This window comes from Pseudophryne corroboree, chromosome 1 (assembly GCF_028390025.1).
Source record: "Pseudophryne corroboree isolate aPseCor3 chromosome 1, aPseCor3.hap2, whole genome shotgun sequence".
NCBI lineage: Eukaryota > Metazoa > Chordata > Amphibia > Anura > Myobatrachidae > Pseudophryne > Pseudophryne corroboree.
Window position 1 is genome coordinate 51332030 of NC_086444.1, and position 10491 is coordinate 51342520.

At 47.1% G+C, this 10491-nt stretch overlaps 1 non-coding gene across 1 annotated transcript; it reads right to left on the reverse strand.

The window, feature by feature from the left end:
- Nucleotides 1–5066: 5066 nt before the first annotated feature.
- LOC134938105 (5S ribosomal RNA) lies at nucleotides 5067–5185 on the reverse strand. The gene has a single exon (XR_010180754.1). It is a non-coding gene; the product is annotated as a 5S ribosomal RNA (ribosomal RNA).
- Nucleotides 5186–10491: the final 5306 nt, after the last annotated feature.

The window sequence follows — 10491 nt, forward strand, 5'->3', positions numbered from 1 at the left end:
TCTCTCCTGTGGTGGCTGCAGAGTGCTCACCTTCTCGAAGGTCGCAGATTCGGCATTCAGGACTGGGTCCTGGTGACCACAGATGCAAGCCTCCGAGGGTGGGGGGCAGTCACACAGGGAAGAAATTTCCAAGGGCTGTGGTCAAGGCAGGAGACTTGCCTTCACATCAATATCCTGGAACTAAGGGCCATATACAACGCCCTAAGTCAAGCGGAGACCCTGCTTCGCGACCAACCGGTTCTGATTCAGTCAGACAATATCACCGCAGTGGCTCATGTAAACCGCCAAGGCGGCACAAGGAGCAGGGTGGCGATGGTAGAAGCCACCAGAATTCTTCGCTGGGCGGAGAATCACGTAAGCGCACGGTCAGCAGTGTTCATTCCGGGAGTGGACAACTGGGAAGCAGACTTCCTCAGCAGGCACGACCTCCACCCGGGAGAGTGGGGACTTCATCAATAAGTCTTCATGCAGATTGCAAGTCGGTGGGAACTGCCACAGGTGGACATGATGGCATCCCGCCTCAACAAAAAGCTGCAGAGATATTGCGCCAGGTCAAGAGACCCTCAGGCGATAGCTGTGGACGCACTGGTGACACCGTGGGTGTTCCCGTCGGTCTATGTATTTCCTCCTCTTCCTCTCATACCCAAGGTGCTGAGAGTCATAAGGAAAAGAGGAGTGAGAACAATACTCTTTGTTCTGGATTGGCCAAGAAGGACTTGGTATCCAGATCTGCAAGAAATGCTCACAGAGGACCCGTGGCCTCTGCCTCTAAGACAAGACTTGTGCAACAGGGGCCCTGTCTGTTCCAAGACTTACCGCGGCTGCGTTTGACGGCATGGCGTTGAATGCCGGATCCTAGCAGAAGGAGAGGAGTAAGAACTATACTCGTGGTTCCGGATTGACCAAGAAGATCTTGGTACCCAGAACTTCAAGAAATGATCTCAGAGGACCCATGGCCTCTGCCGCTCAGACAGGACCTGCTGCAGCAGGGGCCCTGTCTGTTCCAAGACTTACCGCCGCTGCGTTTGACGGCATGGCGGTTGAACACCGGATCCTAAAGGAAAAGGGCATTCCGGATGAGGTCATTCCTACGCTGATAGAGGCTAGGAAGGATGTGACGGCTCAACATTATCACCGTATATGGCGAAGATATGTTGCTTGGTGTGAGGCCAGGAATGCCCCTACGGAGGAATTCCAGCTGGGCCGTTTACTTCACTTCCTACAGTCGGGAGTGACTTTGGGCCTGAAATTGGGTTCCATTAAGGTCCAGATTTCGGTCCTATCCATTTTCTTTTAAAAAGAACTGGCTTCTCTTCCTGAAGTTCAGACGTTGTAAAAATAGGATTTTGGTACTTACCAGGTAAATCCTTTTCTTTGAATCCATAGGGGGCACTGGAGTACTCTTGGGATATGGACGGCTTCCACAGGAAGTAGGCACTGAATAAATTAATTTTGGGACTATACCTCCCCTCCATATCCCTGAGTACCTCAGTGTTTTTTACTGAGCCGAACAGGAGCGATAGAGAGGTTGACAATTGAGCATTACATATAACATAACGGACAACAATAAAGTTAACCCAACATTACTGACAACTAAACAGTTGACACCATAACTTGTTAATCTGAACCAGTCGGTGAAAGTGTGTTACCATAAGATCTACTGAACCTACCCCAAACCGGGTAAACTGCTCTGGGTGGGCGTCCAGTGCCCCCTATGGATTCAAAGAAAAGGATTTACCTGGTAAGTACCAAAATCCTATTTTCTTTTTCATCCACTAGGGGTCACTGGAGTACTCTTGGGACGTACCAAAGTTTCACCCGCGGGCGGGAGAGCTGTTTGGCACCTGTAACACTAGGCGGCCAAAGCTAGATGCTGATGCCGCAAACGTATCAAACTTGTAGAGGCGCACAAACGTGTGCACCGAAGACCATGTAGCTGCCCGGCAACGCTGTGTCGTAGAAGCTCCACGACTCGCTGACCATGATGTTCTCACAGCACGTGTGGAATGAGCTGTTATCGATGTAGGTGGCTGTAACCTAGCATGAAGGTAAGCCTGACGTATGGTCACTTTAATCCAACTGGATAAGGTCTGCCTAGAAGCTGGCCAACCCATCTTGGCAGCATCATAGAGAGTAAACAACGTATCCGTCTTACAAACGGTCGACGTTCGGGATACATAAATGCGTAATGCGCGTACCACATCCACCTACCAGAGTCTCCTGTTAACATAGGAACTACTATTGGTTGATTGATGTGAAAAGATGACACTACTTTTGGTAAAAACAAACAGAATTTGCTCGGAATTCCGCTCTGTCATCATGAAACCTAAATACGGTGGTTTGCATGACAAAGCACCCAAACTGAAACACGCCTTGCTGACGCTAAGGCTAAAAGAAACATTGTTTTCCCAAGTGAGAAATTTAATATCCACTTGTTGTAAGGGTTCATAATAAAAAGACTAAGAAATCTAAAAACCAGATTCAAGTCTTATGGCGCAGTAGGTAGAGTGAATGGAGTCTGAACTCTGAGGATACCCTGCCTAAAAGGTGTGAACCGACGGCAATAGGGCCAATCTACTATGAAAATAAATGGACGCCGCCGATATCTGCACTTTTAGTGTGGATAAACTCAGACCTCTATCTAACCCCATCTGTAGAAATAACAAAAGACGGGATAACTTAAAAGATGATGTCGGAAACTTCAGAGCTTCACACCAACCTACATAGGCACGCCAAAATCTGTAATAATGAGCTGCCGTAACCGGCTTCCTAGCTCGTAACATGGTTGGAATAACCGATTCTGGAATGCCCTCTCTTCTTAAGAGGGCTGTCTCAACAGCCACCCCGTCAAACGTGGCTGCGCTAAATCGCGTAGTGGGAGCGGCCAAAGACAGACTGCGAGTAGACCGCGGAGATCCGAGAACCAAGTTCTCCGGAGGCCAAAGAGGCGTCACTAGTATAACTGTGACGGACTCTCCTTTGATCCGTTTTAGCCACAGAGGGAGCAGCGGAAACGGTGGAAATAGATACACGAGACTGTATGGCCACGCGATTGAGAGAGCATCCACCGCCACTGCCTTTGGATCTCTCGTTCTGGACACGACCTGGGGCGTTTGATGATTGCGGCGAGATGCCATCAGGTCCACCTGCGGGTAACTCCACTTCTGGAGCAGCATGTGGACACATCTGTACCTCCCGCATTGCCCTGAACAGCCTGAGCCTGCAGCCTGTGCACTGCTTATAGTAGCGCCTTGTAAATTGCCCGGAGTTCCAGGACATTTATAGGCAGCAATCTTTCGTGATCCGCCCAGAGACCATGGAGCTGATAATTTTGAACTACAGCTCCCCAACCTCTGAGACTTGCGTCCGCCGTGAGAATTATCCAATTCCAGGCACCGAACCGTTTCCCTGCGGTTAGATTCTGTACTTTGAGCCACCAGAGTAGAGACTCTCTGGTCCTTGGAGACAACCTCACTTCTGCAGTAAATCTGCAGATGCGAGCCCGACCACTGTGCGAACACATCCAATTGAAAAAGGACGTGAGTGAAGTCCTCCGAACTGAAGCGCTTCGAAAGCCGCCACCATTGTCTAATAGGTGAATGCACAAGTGACCGAGACTGTGCGTGGCTTGAGCACTAATTGTACCAGATGACGAATGACCTGTACTTTCTGTTCGGGTATGTAAATTCTTTGATTTACCGTATTGAGAATCATACTTAGGAATTGAAGTCGTTGAGACGGAATCATTCAGAAATTCGCGTAGACAATGGTAGGAAATCAGATTTTCCTCCCCACTTGGTCTGCGATCTATCTCGTTTGGAATCCGACTCCGCCTGTTAGGAACGTAGCCAAAGTGGACGTTATGCGCTACTAGCGAAGCTAGAAACGCAAGAACCAACTGCCAACGTCCAAAGAAGCTGTAGGCAGCAAGAAGTGTAAGGTGGTCTTTATTTAGGGCAAACCTGAACTGGAATGCCCTGCCACTACAGCCTTGTTACCTCAAACCCTTACCAAAGCAGGGCGAAGCAACAGCCCTACTGCTGTGAAGGGTATACTCCGATATGTAGTAAAACACCCCATAAATGCAATTGTCTCTGATTGGAAATTGTTCAGCCTTCGCTGAGAACCTGACGTACTGGCCTGGTGCTATGAGGGCTGGCGGCAAACGACCGCAACAATCTAACTGAAACTGTCTGTGCAGTCTTTACGCAGAGTACTAACCACTATACGATCACGGCAATTTAAACGAGCCAGGTAGGAGACGAACCTACAATCTTGTTATGCATAGTCAGATGCGATATACATTGCGCCACTGGCCCAGATTCGTATTTGTCCGACACACTGTGTGACCGACTTTGCAGCGAAGCTGCTTGTTTGATTATGCATAAATGCATATAGCAGAGGATAGTTTCAATCTGCCTACCTCTGGGTTATGGGCCCAGCATGCATCCATTGCAGTACTCTGCTGCACATGTAAGTGCAAGAGATCATGTACTCCAACCAGTAAGTACACCACGGAAATAACGTGTGTATAAACCTGCATTACCGTGCATGTGGTTACCAGCAATAGTGAATCTTCCTGTAGAGTCATGCTGTACAAAAACAATTAATAAATTAAACTCCTAACACCACCCCGCTCCTCCAGAGTCTAAGTGTTGTAGGGCAGCAACTTCCGAGAAAGAACCAGGAAGTAACATTAAAAGAAAAAAATTGTCCTTTTTTTTTTTTTTTTTTTTTTTTTTAAACACCTGTTAAACCAGGATCTGAACCAGTGTTCATGCAAACACAATGTTCACTGTGGCCGGAAAGCCTAACCACTTGGCTACAGAGCCACCTGTAAAAACAATAAGCAAAGCTGCTGTGGTGTGGCCATGTTTGCAGTGCTCAACAGATAGTGTTAGTAAGCACTGAGTGCTGATCAATTATTCTTGCTTACTGCAAAATAGACTTTTAATGTCAGCATATTATATATACATATATACAACAATGTATATTCACACATGTTCAGACTTTAATAAATATATATATATATATATATATATATATATATATACACACATACATAGTATCTACAGCACCTTGTATTCCCAGGTGGTCTCCCATCTAAGTACTAACCAGGCCCAACACTGCTTAGCTTCCAAAATCAGTTGAGATTGGGCGTATCCAGTGTGGTGTGGCTGTAGATCCCCTATACACATATCCTGATACACAGGTATAACACATTTTTACAAGTCTGAACTAAATGTGACCTCTCACAGGCTTAAAACCTGAGATGACTGCTGCTTGACCACAGCTTAGTTAATGGGCCCTTCTAGTGGCCGGCGCCGGGAGCGCGCTCTGGAGAGCTATCCTGACTGTAAAACCTATAGTAGGTTTATATTGATAGTGTAAGCCCAAACTGAGCTATTTTTAACAGTTTAAACTAGCATGTATTAGTATGCAATCTAGTTGGATCACCAGTTTCCCAGATGGTAAAACAGTATGCAACCCTGCTTAGCTTCCAAGCTCAGAGGAGTTTGGGCGTATCCAGTGTGGTGTGGCTGTAGATTAAAAAATACCTACAGCACCTTGTACTCCCAGGTGGCTAATCAGGCCCAACACTGCTTAGCTTCCAAAATCAGATGAGATTGGGCGTATCCAGTGTGTGGCCAAGTGATTTAAGCCAAAGCTGCTGCAGGTGAGTGAACTCACACGGCTCCACAGATACTGTTTTATAAGCACCATGTGCTTTACAATTGTTATAACATATCTTATTTGCAGTCTTTAGGATAATATCATTATAAACAGTTATGATATAAATAATTATGTATATCCATGTTTTAGACATGGCAGGGAAACTGCTTATTAGTAATTGCTGGTGTCTTACTCATGCAGACAGACAATACAACCAAAACAAAACAAAGACCGACAACTTGCACGACTCAGTAAATAGCACTAAGGTGTCTCTATTATATCTGGCCAAGTGCAGTGCACGCCAGCCATATGCCTGCTCCCAAATTCCCCTTAACACCCCTGCGCCTTCAATGGAGGAGAGATGTAACACAGGAAATTCTGGAAATACAACAGGAAACATGGTTAATCTTGCTTTAACAAAGACTTCATAGCTTTTTGTAAAACATATGCAGCTCTGCTGTATTCCCTTATCAATAAGAGTTTAATCATGAGATTTTATCCAGTGACCCTGACATTTCTATGTGCAGGGAACATCACTGTGACAGCAAGGTTACTCACTAGGCTAAGAAACCTGCCTTTTGACTCTCATTTGTGTGTCCCCCCCATGCTCCGTATACCGTTCTCTATACACGGAGCCGGGCTATGGTGGAGAGGGAGCCCGAAGCGGCATCGAGGGCCTGGGCCACACACACACACACACACACACACACACAGTGTCCCACACAGTGGGGCGGCAGCGTGAGCTGACCGCCCCGTTCAACATACCTGGACCCTGTGGTGAGGGCTATGACGGGCCTTCTCTGTAAGTTCCGTCCAGCCTTTACTGCAGGTTTTAGTCCTGCAGGTGGTAGTGAGGGAGCTCTTTTTAGAGAGGTCCGACACCCACAGCTGCTAAAGCAGCCTTCACTTATCCCGGACCCACGCCTATTGGAAGGGGGGGAAGGGATGTTGAAAATCCAATGAAATGTGGACCTCTGTGGCAGCAAAGCCACAAGCCTACTAACTGTGTCGAGCACAGAAAAAACACTGAGGTACTCAGGGATATGGAGGGGAGGTATAGTCCCAAAATTAATTTATTCAGTGCCTACTTCCTGTGGAAGCCGTCCATATCCCAAGAGTACTCCAGTGACCCCTAGTGGATGAAAAAGAAAGGAGTGCAGCATATTCAGCCCCCTTTTGTGCCTCCAGTGGCACCTTGGGATCCTAACGTGGTGTTGAATTTCCTGAAGTCACACTGGTTTGAGCCACTCAAAACCGTGGAGTTAAAATTGCTCACGTGGAAGGTGGTCATGCTATTAGCCTTGGCTTCAGCTAGGCATGTGTCAGAATTAGCGGCTTTGTCACATAAAAGCCCCTATCTGGTTTTCCATATGGACAGGGCAGAATTGCGGACCCGTCCACAATTTCTGCCAAAAGTGGTGTCATCTTTTCATATGAACCAACCTATTGTGGTGCCTGCGGCTACTCGTGACTTGGAGGATTCCGAGTTGCTGGATGTGGTCAGGGCTTTGAAGGTTTATGTAGCCAGAACGGCTAGAGTCAGGAAAACTGAGTCGCTGTTTATCCTGTATGCATCCAACAAGCTGGGTGCTCCTGCTTCAAAGCAAACTATTGCTCGCTGGATCTGTAACACGATTCAGCAGGCTCATTCTGCGGCTTGATTGCCGCTTCCAAAATCAGTAAAAGCCCACTCCACAAGGAAGGTGGGCTCTTCTTGGGCGGCTGCCCGAGGGGTCTCGGCTTTACAGCTTTGTTGAGCAGCTGCTTGGTCAGGTTCAAACACTTTTGCAACGTTTTACAAGTTTGATACCCTGGCTGAGGAGGACCTTGTGTTTGCTCATTCGGTGCTGCAGAGTCATCCGCACTCTCCCGCCCGTTTGGGAGCTTTGGTATAATCCCCATGGTCCTTACGGAGTCCCCAGCATCCACTAGGATGTTAGAGAAAATAAGATTTTACTTACCGGTAAATCTATTTCTCGTAGTCCGTAGTGGATGCTGGGCGCCCGTCCCAAGTGCGGACTTCTTCTGCAATACTTGTATATAGTTATTGCTTAAATAAGGGTTATGTTGTGGTTGCATCAGGGTTGATCTGATGCTCCGTTGTTGTTCATACTGTTAACTAGGTAAGTTTATCACAAGTTATACGGTGTGATTGGTGTGACTGGTATGAGTCTTGCCCTGGATTCCAAAATCCTTTCCTTGTACTGTCAGCTCTTCCGGGCACAGTTTCTCTAACTGAGGTCTGGAGGAGGGATATAGAGGGAGGAGCCAGAGCACACCAGTATCCAAATTCTTTCTTAAAGTGCCCTGTCTCCTGCGGAGCCCGTCTATTCCACATGGTCCTTACGGAGTCCCCAGCATCCACTACGGACTACGAGAAATAGATTTACCGGTAAGTAAAATCTTATTTTTTGCCCCTACCCTAAACGTTGCTGCTATACCACTACTTTGCAGGAATGCCACAGACTACAGCAAGAGTGCCGCTTCAGCACTGAGGGCCTGGTTCCCGCAGGCGGACGCGGCTGGTAATACATGTTGTGAATAGTGAGCCGCCCACTTTCAGTGTGCTGCGGCGGTTCAGATTTGTCTGCGTGCAACTTCAGTTCCTGCGCCTGACTATGGCGTATTGTGTGCGCGGTTCTGCATCTTTAGACACAGCCACTGTCAGTGACATGCACGTCTGCCCAACCACCCCCTCCTGTTACCTCCCAGGAATGCTCACTAAAATCCACTCCACCTGCATCCAAAATGATTTTGCGTCTCCGTGCGGTATCCATTGAGGAAGCATGCAGAGTGCGGCTCGGATGTATGCGCAGTACTTTGGCCATCTGTGTACATACGGTCATAGTTGCAGCTAAGGTCCACATTTCTTCTAGGGTTAATACCGGACAATAAAATTACACGAGTCAGCTTTTCCGGAGCCTCGTTAGCTAAATGCCAGCTCATGGGGAATGTCAGCCAGCCCTGCAATAAGCTAGATTGCGTTTCCTTCGGCAGTGATGAGGCTCAGTGATTCTGATCCAATGTTTATACAGCGAGAGATAATTAACTGGCATGTGAGTTTTCCATTTAAGCAGAGTGATTAATGGAAGCTGATCAGGAATGAAAACGGTTTTATATTATAGACGTGGTAAAAGCTTTGTGCAATCAATAAATGCCACTTCAGATTTCCCAAGGTGCCAAATGTAAGAGCAGATTTTATAGAGAATGCCAATTCCGTATTCTCAATTACAATCCTTTACAGAACCTGAGGCCTAATTCAGAACTGATTGCTGCTGTGCGTTTTTGCGACGTTTTTGCGACGTATCCGTCCACACGGGCGCTCGCAAGGAGATTGACAGGGAGTGTTTGGAAAAATATAAAATGGTGAGTGCGCTGTTAACGGCAGCCAGAATAGGGGGGGTCAGCCCCTAATGTGTAATACCACAGAGTAAAAATAATATATATATATATATATATATACTTGCGCCGGCTTTTGATCCAATAAGGGACAATACCAAAGCATGCTCCTGAGGAAGCTGGCAGTCTATTAGTCCAGCGAAACGCGTTGAGTTTCATATAATCTCTGACCACCAGCACGATCTCCACCTCTGCTTCGACTGGTATTAATTGGACTCTTGTGCCTCCATTGGACCTTTATAAGTGTTTCAGTCTGGGAACCCGGAACCATCCCCTACTGCCATTTGGATCCACAGCTGCAATTGGGATCCTTGGGGACTACAACTGCAAGGACTGGGTAAACACACTGCACTTTAAATTAACCAATGACTATGATGAGAAATGAGCCCTAACCAGATTTGCGAATGTCAATCTGAGAGAGAACGAAGTGGTCATTTACAAATATTTCTCTGTTATCTATACAGTAAAGAGAGAGAACTGTGACAACCTAATTCAGACAGAGAACTGTTATTTCACCAATTTTAAATTTTTCAGCTTATAATTTTTATTATGTATCTAATAAACTGTTGATCATTTTATGATTTGGTATTGCCCCTTATTGGATCAAAAGCCGGCGCCAGTATATATATATAGTGTTTGGAAAAATGCAGGCGTGTCTATGCGTTTACAGGGAGGGTTCCTGACGTCAATTCCGGTCCCGGACAGGCTGAAGTGATCGCAGCGGCTGAGTAAGTCCTGGGCTGCGGAGAGACTGCACAAAATCTGTTAGTACAGCTCTGCTACACATGCGTTCGCACACCTGCACAACTAAAATACACTCCCCCTGTAGGCGGCGACTATCTCATCGCAGGACTGCAAAAATCACCTGCTAGCGATCAGGTCTGAATTATGCCCTTGGTCCGACCCCACAAATGGAGGAGATAAAAACAACTAAGGTGTAAAAACTCAAGAGTTTGTGCAGTTATAGTGAAGTGTAGTAAGAAGAAAGTGTATTTATTAGAGTTACAAAATCTATAACTGTAGAATCACAGAGGTGCAACTACTGTATCCAACCCATCAGATTCTGTGCCACATCTACAGCACGGGCATAGACATGGGGAGCAGGAGCACAGAGACGGGGAGCAAAGGCACAGAGATGGGGAGCAGGGACATAGAGATAGGGAGCAGGGACATAGAGATAGGGAGCAGGGGCATAGAGATGGGGAGCAGGGACATAGAGATGGGGAGCAGGGGCATTGAGATGAGGAGCAGGGGCATAGAGATGGGGAGCAGGGGCACAGAGATGGGGAGTAGGGGCACAGAGATGGGGAGCAGGGGCATAGAGATAAGCAGAGGCATAGAGATGGGGAACAGAGACAGAGATAGGGAGCAGGAGCATAGAGATAGGGAGCAGGAGCATAGAGATGGGGAGCAGGAGCA